An 11891-nucleotide genomic window follows, 5' to 3' on the forward strand; every position below is an offset into this window, starting at 1 on the left:
CTGCGGGGGGAGGAACAGGATGGGGGAGGGGGGGGTCAGGAGTCCCCTCCCCCCCCTTCCCGCCCCTCCCCCGCTCCCCCAAACCCCCCCTCCCCCAAAAATTCCAGAGATTTCCCGGCCTGGAGCTGCTCCCACCTGTGGGCCCGGGGGTCCTCGGGGTCCTACGACCTGCGGGGACACAAAAGGGGGGGGGCACATCAGGGCTTGGGGGGGGGGGGGGTCCCAGCCCCTTTTTGGGATCGCCCAACCCCGCCCCTCCCACCTCAGCCCCTTTTTGGGGTCTCGCCCCCACTCACATCTTTGATGTCACCGGGTTCACCTTTTTGTCCCTGCAAAGAGAAGCAAAGGGTGAGACCCCAAAAATGCCCCAAAATTCCTCTCTCTGCCCCCACAAGGGCCCAAAACTGCCCCAAAATTCCTCTCTCTGACCCCCCCCCCCCAGGGATGAGCGCAAAATCGCCCAAAAAGCCCCCCAAGGATGAACACAGAGACCCCGAAACTGCCCCAAAATTCCCTCCAAAAGCCCACCCAAAATCCCAAAAACCACCCCAAAATTCGGGACGATTGCCCCCCCAGATTCGCTCACCTTGGGGCCAGGCTGCCCTGTAGGAAAACCCAAAAGAAAGAAAAATAAAGAGAAATTAGTGGGGGGGACAGACGAATTTGGGGTGGGGGCAACACGAGGTGGCTCTGTCCTGCTTGGGCTGTTGGGCCAAACTGGGGGGCACTGGGGGCTCCCCCAAAGCGGGGCCAGCAGCAAGGGGGTCGAGGGGGCTTTTCATGGGGGTTTGGAGGCTTTTTGGGGGTGCTCAACCCTTTAATCCCCCCCCAGATGGGGCAGGGAAGGGTTAAAAAAAGGCAACTTTTTGGGTTTTGGAGGTTTGGGGGAAGCGGGTGTGGGGTTTTCCTTCTTTTTGGGGTGAAATTCCACAACTGGGAACCCTGATTGGGGTTTCCTGTGGGGGTTTCCATTCATTTTGGGGTGCATTCCCACAATTTCGGGGGATTTCCACCAAAGCCCTTCTGCTCGGGTGCAAAATCCCCTCCCACCACCCTTTCCCTCATTTTTTCTGCCTAAAACTCCCCAAAACCTCCAAATTTTCAACCAGGGCTAAAAAAACTGGATGATTTTTTTTTCCCCTGGGGCCGATTTTCCCCCCGTTGTTCCGGGGTGAAGTTGCCTTTTCCCCGCGCTGCCGCATGGATGGCGCCATCCATGGCCGGGTAATTTATTTATTAATTCGCTAATTGAGGGAAATAAATAAATTACAACCGCTGGGCTGCTCGGTGGGGCAAATGGGGCAGCACTCTCCGAAGGGGATCTCGGGGCTGGGGCAGTCCCGCAGCTCCTCGCACATGATCTCGTCGCACAGCACCGTCCCCGTGTCGCACACGCAGATCCGGCACGGCTCCGGCTTCCACACGTCCTTGTCGCTGTAGCGGTGCCCGTCCTGCAGGCAGCTGCCAGCCTCGGCTGCGGGGACAGCGCGGGGACAGCGTGGGGACAGCGCGGGGACAGCGCGGGGACAGCGCGGGGGGAGGTGGTGGCACTGCCAGCCTCGCTCAGAGCGCGGCGGGGACGAGGAGGAGGAGGAGGAGGAGGAGGAGGGGGACGCCAAAGGGGCCCCGCAGCTCCCAGTGAGGGGGGACAGCTCGGGGACAGCGCGGGGACAGCGCGGGGACAGCCAGGAGGGGGGTGGCGGCACCGCCAGCCCCGTCCTGCAGGCAGCTGCCAGCCTCGGCTGCGGGGACAGCGAGGGGACAGCGAGGGGACAGCGAGGGGACACGCGGGTAAAGGGGGATGGCACTGCCAGCCTCGTCCCGAGCGCGAGGAGGAGGAGGAGGAGGAGGAAGGCGACGCCAAAGGGGCCCGGCACCCCTCAGTGAGGGGGGAGCGATGGGACAGCGCGGGGACAGCCAGCAGGGGGGAGGTGGCACTGCCAGCCCCCCTCTGAGCCCCCGAAGGGGACACAGCCCCGAGTAGCGACATCCCCCCGCCCCTCCCCCGGCCCCCCCGAGTGTCCCCGCAGCTCCGGTGGCACCAGTGTCCCCACGGGGCGATTGATGTCCCCAGAGAAGGGGGACAGCGGAGAAGGGGCGTTGATGTCCCCAGGCTGAACTCACGGGTGACCCAGAGGTACCCGGGTGCTCCTGGAGGGTCCCGGGGGTCCCCCAGGGTCCCCAGAAGGTTCCTCGGGGTCCCCAGGAAGAGCCTCGGGGTCCCCCAGGCTGCACACCGGGGCTCCCAGGTGTCCCCAGGGTCCCTGGAATGTCCCCAGGGTCCCCAGGGATGTCCCCAGGGCACAGCCCAGGGCTGGCCCTCAGTGGAGCCCCTGTCCCCAGCCGGACCCTGTGACCCCAGCCGGACCTCGCTGTCCCCAGCCTGTCCCCAGCACGCCCCTGCTCCAGCCCACCGCCCACGCCCCCGGCTGTCCCTGTGCCCCCTCACTGTCACCTGCTGCCCCCATGTCCCACCTGTGCCTCCTCCGGCCATCTCAAACTGTCCCCTTCCTGTCCCAGGCTGTCCCTGTCCGTCCCTCTACTGTCCCTAAACTCCGTCCACGCCACACACCTGGATCCCAGCCTGTCCCCCAGTGTCCCCACCGTGTCCTCCGCACACCTTGTGCCATCCTCCAGTTTCCCACGCTGTCGCTCCCTGCCCCACCTCGTCCCCGCGCTGTCCCCCAGGCTGCCCCGGGTGTCCCCCACGCTGTCCCTCCCTGTTCCACTTCCTTTCCCACTGTCCCCCGATGTCCCCAAGTCCCCTTGTGCGGTCCCCCCGTCTCCCTCCCTGTCCCCCACTGCCCCTCCGCGCCACCAAGGTTGTCCCACATTTCCCTGACACTTTCCCCGCTGTCCCCCGGTGTCCCCCCCGCTCCTCGCGCTGCTGTCCCCAGGACTGCCTCGAAACTGTCCCCCTTTGTCCCGTGCCCCGTGCCTCCAGGCAGTGTCCCCACGCAGCCCCCGGTGTCCCCACACCCCGCTCTGCCCCCTCCCCGCCGCATTGAAACTTTCCCCGTCCGTGTCCCGCTGTCCCCCGATGTCCCCGTGCTGCCCCCAGTGTCCGAGCCGTCCCCCCCCGCCCCGCCACTCTGAGACTTTCCCTGTCCATCCCAAAACGTCCCCTAAGTGTCCCCCGATGTCCCCTCGCCGTCCCTCGCTCTCGCGCCGTCTCCTGCTGTCCCCCATCCTCTTTCGGCTCCGTGTCCCCTCTGTCCCCATTGTTCCCCGCGGTCCCCGCGCTGTCCCCCCCTCCCCTTCTCCAACTTTCCCTCAACGTGTCCCCCTCACCCCCCCCGGCGATGCCCCAAACCTTTCCCGTCCCTCAGCCCCGCGTGTCCCCTCTGTGTCCCCTCTGTGTCCCCTCTCCGTCCCCATCCCCGCCACTCACGGAGGTCTCGGTCCTGCGCGGCGGCGGCGGCGGCGAGGCAGAGGAGGAGGAGGAGCAGGAGCCCGGGCCGGGGGGCGGCTCCGGGGGCCGCGCCGGTGGCCGCGGGCTCCGTGCGGTGGCCGCTGCGGGCCGGGCGGTGGCCGCCGGGGGCCGGGCGGTGTCCGGGCATGGCGAGGCGGCTGCGCCCGATCCGCGCCCGGGGCCGGCAGTGCCCGCTCGGCCCCGCGGCCCCGTTTAAGTCCCGGCCCCGCCGCCCCCCGGAGCTGTAACCCGAGCCGGGACGGCCCCGCCGGGCCCCCCGGACCTTCCCCCGGTGGCCCCGGACCCTCCCCCGGCCCCCGAGCAGGGCCGGCCCTCCCGAGCCCTCCTCGGGCCCCCCGGGCCCTCCCCCGGCCACCACCGGGGCCAGAGCGGGCGGAGGGACCCGGGTTTGGGGGATGTGGGGTTTGGGGGATGAGGGGTTTGGGGGATGAGGGGTTTGGGGGGGATGTGGGGTTTGGGGGATGTGGGGTTTGGGGGGGATGTGGGCTTTGGGGGGATGCGGGGGGTGAGGTGGTGCAGCCCATCCCATCCCATCCCATCCCATCCCATCCCATCCCATCCCATCCCATCCCATTTTTCCCATCCCATTTTTCCCATCCCATTTTTACTCCATCCCACCCCATCCTACCCCATCCCCATCCCCATCCCGTACCCGGGTCCTGGGAAAATCGGGATACCCCCGACCCCGCCCCGGGATGGGACCCCCCCCCCAACCCCGTCCTCCCCCCACCTCCCTGGAGGTGTCCCCGAATCCCCGCCCCCCCCTGCGGCCCCCTCGGGCCCGACCCCTCCCCCTTTTCCTTGTCCCCATTCCCGGCGGAATTCCCGGCAGCAACTGTGGGATCAACGCGGGGGGCACGGGGAAAACCCCCCCGACCCCAAACCCAGCGCAGTCCTCCCCCAAAACTGCCCCGCCTGGATCAGGGCCCGGGACCATCCCCTCCCCCAAAACCCCTCCATAAAACTCCCCGAAATTTTTTGGGAGTTAGGGCTGGATTTGAGGGGGATCTGGGGAGGATTTGAGGGGCTTTTGAGGGGAATTTAAAGGGGTTTTGGGGGAGATTTGGGGGAGGTTGGGGGGATTTGTTTGGCGGGATTTTGAGGGGTTTGGGAGGAGTTTTGGGGGGGCTTGGGGGCGATTTGGGGGATTTCAGAGATCCCAGCCCCGGCAGGTGGAAGAGCGCTCGGCGTGGCCGGATCTGGCCGGGCCCGGGGCCAGGCCTTGGCTCCGGCCGCCGCTTTCCGATGGAACAGAAAATTTGGGAATAAATCAAACGGGCAGGGAGGCGCTGCCCGACCCCTCCCCAGCTTCGGGGACGGTGACAATTGCCTCAGTTTCCCCAGGGTGACAGAGCCGGGACGGGGCCGGGGGCGGCTCAAATCCCCCCTGCCCCCCCCCCCCCCCAAAAAAACTGCCTCAAAACCGGGGCGGGGACCGCGGGTGGGCACAGCCGCACGTGGGGGGGGGACATCGCTGCCCGTTCCCGGAGCGCGGACACGCAGGTGGCACCGGTGACAGAGGTGACAGACACCGGTGGCACTGCTGGCACCGGTGACAGAGGTGACAGAGGTGACAGACACCGGTGGCACTGCTGGCACAGGTAGCACCGGTGACAGAGGTGACAGACACTGGTGGCACTGCTGACACCGCTGGCACCAATGACAGAGGTGACAGACACCGGTGGCACTGCTGACACCGCTGACACCAATGACAGAGGTGACAGACACCGGTGGCACTGCTGACACCGCTGACACCAATGACAGAGGTGACAGACACCGGTGGCACTGGTGGCACTGCTGGAACCGATGACAGAGGTGACAGACACTGGTGACAGAGGTGACAGACACCGGTGGCACTGGTGGCACTGCTGGAACCGATGACAGAGGTGACAGACACTGGTGACAGAGGTGACAGACACCGGTGGCACTGCTGGCACAGGTAGCACCGGTGACAGAGGTGACAGACACTGGTGGCACTGCTGACACCGCTGGCACCGCTGGCACCAATGACAGAGGTGACAGACACCGGTGACACTGGTGGCACTGCTGGCACCGATGACAGAGGTGACAGACACCGATGACAGAGGTGACAGACACTGGTGGCACCACTGGCACAGGTAGCACCGGTGACAGAGGTGACACACACCAGTGGCACTGGTGGCACTGCTGGCACGGGTGACAGTGGCGGTGACACCGGTAACAGAGGTGACACACAGCGGTGGCACTGGCGGCACTGCTGGCACCGATGACAGAGGTGACACCGGTGACAGAGGTGACAGACACTGGTGACAGAGGTGACACACAGCGGTGGCACTGCTGGCACGGGTGACAGTGGCGGTGGCACAGGTAAGGCCGTCCCCCCCCGGTTCTCCCCCTCCCCCGGTGCTGTCCCTTGGCCCCGGTCCCTGCTGGCCTCTCCAGGGCCTGGGGACACGAGGGGACACGAGGGGACAGGAAGGGACACGAGGGGACACGAGGGGACACTCGCTGGGGGTGGCGGGGGCGTGGTTTGGGAGCCGGGGGTGGCACCGCCCCATTGTCCCCAAGGGATCCTGGCTGTCCCCACCCCGGTGCCACCGCCCGGCCCCGTCCCGGTGGATCTGGGAGGAAATTTTCCCACCCCAAATTCCCCAAACGCCCCAAATCCCCCAGTTCAGGCTCAAAATTGCTCTGGGAGCGGAGGGGGAATTCAGGTTTTACCATTTCCCCCCATTTTTATCCCATTTCTCCCCATTTTTACCCCGAATTTCCCCCATTTTTACTCCAATTTTGCCCTCTTTTTTTTTTTTTTTTTCTTATTTTGGCTCAATTTTTCCTCCATTTCTGCCCCGTTTTGCTCCATTTTGGTCCCATTTTAACCCAAATTTCCCCCCGTTTTCACCTCATTTAAACCTCATTTCTACCCCATTTTTACCCCATTTTGCCCTATTTTAATCCCATTTTCCCCCATTTCCCCTCATTTCTGCTCCTTTTCCCTCCCATTTTTACCCAAATTTCCCCCATTTCTGCCTCATTTTCCCCCGTTTCTCCCCAATTTCTGCCCCATTTTCCCCCAAATTCCCCCCCACTTTTCCCCCCCATTTCCTCCCTGCCCTCCCGATTTTTCCCACTTTCCCAAACCCCCCAATCCCATGGAAACCCCAAAAACAGAGAGGGATTTCTTTCACAGGGGGGGTGTGAGCCAGGAATTTATTTTTCCCTTCTAAAAGGGCTTTTTTTTTCAACACAAAAACTCCCCAAATTCCATTTTTTTTTCCCCTCTGGCACCTTGCAATTACCTCAGATCTGGTCCCAAATATTTCCTTGGATCCTTTTGGGATTGAGGAGCAGAAAAACGATCTTTGTCCCCCCTAAAACCCTCAATTTTTACTTTTTCCTCCTCATTTCGCAGCCATTTCACTCCATATTTTTAATTATCCCATAACATTTCCTATTTAAAAAATTAATATCTAATAATAGAAAAACGATATAATTTTTGGAGCCTCTAATTGATTTTTTTAGGGGGACTCAAAACCCCCAAAATCCCCAATTTTGCGGCGGATTTGTGCGATAAAAAAAAAGCAATTTCAAAGACCCCAAGCCTCACAGAAAACTCAATTTTGGGGCGAATTTACCCCCTAAAAAACGAATTGTAAGGACACAAAATTTGCTTTTCAACCCTAAAAAAAACCCCAAAAATCCCAAATTCTTTTTTTTTTCCCACTCAGGGTCTTCCCCTCCTTTTCTGGGTGGGAAAAATCCCCCAAATTTCCTTTTTCCTCCCATTTTTGGGGGGTTTTGTCACACAGAGCCCCTTTGTCCCTTTTCCCCCTGGAAAGGTGGGAAGGGGCCCGAAATGGGGGAAAAATCCGGGAATTTTTGTGGGATGAGGTCAAAGCCTTCCCCCCCTCACGCGGCCTCTTCCTCCTCCTCCTCCTCCTCCTTCTCCTTTCCCTCCTCCCCCTTTTTTGGGATGAAAAGGCGATTTTTTGGGAAAGGTACAAAGGGATCCTTTCAGGGAGCAGGGGGGGGAGGGCTCAGAGCCCCACCGGGGATTTTTTTGGGGGCTATTTTGATTTATTTCGGTTTATTTTGATTTTATTTTTTTATATTTTTTTAAATGGTTTTTCTTTGTTGTTGTGTTTTTTTTTGTTTTTTTTTTTTGCAGCTTTTTAATATTTTTTTAGATTATTTTTTTTGGGGGGGTTTATTTGCTGTACATTTTTAGGGTATTATTGTGTATTGTTTTTATTTTTTCTTGAGGCTTTTGTAGTTTGTAGTTTGTATTTATTGAATATTTTTTTTATATTGCTTGCATATTTTTCAAGTATTGTTTGGATTTTTTTTATATTTTTGTGAATATTTATATATTTTGGGGGTATTTTTGTGAATATTTATATATTTTGGGGTATTTTTGTGAATATTTGTATATTTTTGGGGTATTTTTTGTGTATTTTTTATATTTTTGGGGGTTTAAATTTTTTTAAAAAATTTGGTGCATTTAAAAATATTTTTGTGCATTTTAAAAAATATTTTTCAACTATTTTGGGGGTATTTTCAGTGCGGTTTTTATCTTTTGGGGTATTTTGGGGTGAAACGCTGGCAATTGAATGAACGGGTTTGAGGGACACTTTGGGATTTTTTTGGATGTCTCTTAAGGGATTTTTCCCATTCCCAAAGCTGATTTTTCCCCTGGAATTCCCAGATTTTTCCCCCTCGGGGTCACGGGGGAGTCACTTCACCCTTTAAATTTTTATGATCCCCACCCCAAAACTTGGGATTTTTTTTTACCCCCTAAATGCTTGAAATTCAGGATTTTTATCCAACTCCAAACCTTAAAAGTTTCCTTTTTTTTTTTTTTTTTTTTTTTTTTCCCCAGTCTGGAGCGAGGAAGAGGCGAAAAAAAAAAAAAAAAAAACCGGGATTTTGGATGCTTTGATGGTGAATTCTCCCATCCCCCCATCCCCCCAAAAAAAAAAAACCCTATTTGGGGTGGCACCGTGCCAGAGCCCCAAAAGCCACGGGGACAAAGCCGCCCCTGTGGCCCAGAACCGGAAAAAATCCCAAAAAATAAATAAATCCAGGGAAAAAAAAAAAAAATTAAGAAAAAACCACCAAAAACACCCAAAATCCCAAAAAAAAACCCGACCCTAAAAGAGATTTTTTGATGGGGGCTGGGCTGAGGGTCCCAAGGTTTGAAGGGAGATCGGGTTCGGGGATTTTTTGGGGTTTTTTTGGATTTTTTTTGTTGTTGTTGCTTTTGGGCAAAAGCAGAAAAAAAGCCCAGCGGGGCTGTGGGTTAATTAATTAATTAATGAGGGCTCAGGCCTGTGGGGGATTAATGGGGTCGGGGTCGTTAGGAGCAATTAGGATCAGGAGGCTCCTGGAGTGTGAGGACCCTGCTCCTGCTTGGGGTTAAAAATGGCCCAAAATTCCCCCAAATCGTCCCAAAATTGGGGTTTTGGGGGAGCAGCGCTGACCTGGAGGCTTTGGGGTGAAAAATTACCCCAAATTACCCCGAAATTCCCCCCAAAATTACTCGAAAATGACCCCAAAATTGGGGTTTGGAGGGTTAAAATGCCCCAAAATGACCCAAAAATGACCCCAAAATTGGGGTTTGGAGGGTTAAAATGCCCCAAAATGACCCAAAGATGCCCCAAAATGACCCAAAAATGACCCCAAAATTGGGGTTTGGAGGGTTAAAATGCCCCAAAATGCCCCAAAAATGACCCCAAAATTGGGGTTTGAAGGGTTAAAATGCCCCAAAATGACCCAAAAATGCCCCAAAATGACCCAAAAATGACCCCAAAATTGGGGTTTGGAGGGTTAAAATGCCCCAAAATGCCCCAAAAATGACCCCAAAATTGGGGTTTGAAGGGTTAAAATGCCCCAAAATGACCCAAAAATGACCCCAAAATGACCCAAATTGGGGTTTGAGGGGGGGGTAGCTCAGACCTGGCTGGATTTGGGGTTAAAAATGACCCAAAATGACCCAAAATGCCCCAAAATGCCCCAAAATCGGGGCCTTGGAGGGGCAGCTCTGAACTCTGGGGTCAGAATTTGGGGTCCCGACCCTGAATCCTGGGGAATCTTTCCCGGATTTTGGGGCATTTTTCCTGCATTTGGGGCATTTGTGTCGGATTTTGGGACTGGCATCCCTGTTTTGGGGGCACTTGTGCTTTGAGGCGTTTTTCTGGGATTTTGGGGCATTTTCCCGAGATTTTGGGGCATTTTCTCAGGATATTGGGGCATTTTCAGGGATATTGGGGCGTTTTCCAAGATTTTGGGGCATTTTCCCGAGATTTTGGGGCAATTTTTTTGGATTTTGGGCAATTTCTCAGGATATTGGGTATTTTCTCGAGATTTTGGGGCATTTTCTCGGGATTTTGGGGCATTTTCCGGGATATTGGGGCGTTTTCCAAGATTTTGGGGCATTTTGCCGAGATTCTGGGGCATTTTCTTGGGATTTTGGGGCATTTTGCCGAGATTTTGGGGCATTTTCTGATATTTTGGTGCGTTTTCCAGCATTTTGGGGCATTTTCCCGAGATTTTGGGGCATTTTCTGAGGATTTTGGGGCATTTTCCGGGATTTTGGGGCATTTTCCCGAGATTTTGGGGCATTTTCTGAGGATTTTAGGGCATTTTCCGGGATTTTGGGGCATTTTCCCGAGATTTTGGGGCATTTTCTGAGGATTTTAGGGCATTTTCCGGGATTTTGGGGCATTTTCCCGAGATTTTGGGGCATTTTTTTTTTGATTTTGGGCAATTTCTCAGGATATTGGGTATTTTCCCGAGATTTTGGGGCATTTTCCGGGATATTGGGGCGTTTTCCAAGATTTTGGGGCATTTTGCCGAGATTTTGGGGCATTTTCTCCGAATTCTGGGGCATTTTCTCAGGATATTGGGGTATTTTCCCGAGATTTTGGGGCATTTTCTCAGGATTTTGGGGCATTTTCTCAGGATTTTGGGGCATTTTCCCGAGATTTTGGGACATTTTCTCGGGATTTTGGGGCATTTTCTCAGGATTTTGGGGCATTATCCCGAGATTTTGGGGCATTTTCTCGGGATTTTGGGGCATTTCCCGGTTTTCAGGGCGCCGCCGCCTCCCCCGGGCAGCACAGGGGGCTCCGTGTCCCGGAGTTTTTTTGGGATTTTGGAATCCCGGGATCCCCGGGAGAGCCGAGCCCTGCCCGGCCCCGCCGCTGCCAGCCCCAACCGCGGCCCCACAAAGGGCGCTTTTATCCCAAATCCCGGCTTTTTCTGGGAATTTTTGTAAAAATAGCGACGGATCCAACGGGGGGGGAGGGGCGTGAAGGGACCTTTGTCACCTGGAGGGGGGGAGGGAATTCCTGGTGGGATTTGAGGGGGATCCCGGGGAATTTGGGGTCATTTTCTGATGGATTTCTGGGCAGCTGCCTCAGATTTGGGGCATCCTCCCGGATTTTGAGGCATCTTCCCTGGATTTTGGGGCTTTTTTCCCAGATTTTGGGGCATTTTCCCTGGGTTTTGAGTGATTGTCCCTGGATTTTGGGGCATTTTCCCTGGGTTTTGTGTGATTTTCCCTGGATTTTGGGGCATTTTCCCACATTTTGGGGCATCCTCCCGGATTTTGAGGCATCTTCCCTGGATTTTGGGGCTTTTTTCCCAGATTTTGGGGCATTTTCCCTGGGTTTTGAGTGATTTTCCCTGGGTTTTGAGTGATTTTTCCCAGATTTTGGGGCATTTCCCCTGGGTTTTGAATGATTTTCCCTGGATTTTGGGGCATTTTTCCCAGATTTTGGGGCATCCTCCCGGATTTTGAGGCATCTTCCTTGGATTTTGGGGCTTTTTTCCCAGATTTTGGGGCATTTTCCCTGGGTTTTGAGTGATTTTTCCCAGATTTTGGGGCGTTTCCCCTGGGTTTTGAGTGATTGTCCCTGGATTTTGGGGCATTTTTCCCAGATTTTGGGGCATCCTCCCGGATTTTGTAGCATTTTCCCCGGATTTTGGGGCATTCCCCCGAATTTTGAATTATTTTCCCTGGATTTTGGGGCATTTTCCCTGGGTTTTGAGTGATTTTCCCTGGGTTTTGAGTGATTTTTCCCAGATTTTGGGGCATTTCCCCTGGGTTTTGAATGATTTTCCCTGGATTTTGGGGCATTTTTCCCAGATTTTGGGGCATTTTCCTTGGGTTTTGAGTGGTTTTCCCCAGATTTTGGGGCATTTTCCCTGGATTTTGGGGCATTTTCCCCAGATTTTGGGGCACTTTTCCCAAATTTTGGGGCATTTTCCCTGGGTTTTGAGTGACTATCCCTGGATTTTGGGGCTTTTTTCCCAGATTTTGGGGCATTTTCCCTGGGTTTTGAGTGACTTTCCCTGGATTTTGGGGCATTTTTCCCACATTTTGGGGCATCCTCCCGGATTTTGAGGCATATTCCCTGGATTTTGGGGCATTTTCCCCAGATTTTGGGGCATTTTCCCTGGGTTTTGTGTGATTGTC

Source organism: Vidua macroura, chromosome 34 (assembly GCF_024509145.1).
Source record: "Vidua macroura isolate BioBank_ID:100142 chromosome 34, ASM2450914v1, whole genome shotgun sequence".
NCBI classification, from domain to species: domain Eukaryota; kingdom Metazoa; phylum Chordata; class Aves; order Passeriformes; family Viduidae; genus Vidua; species Vidua macroura.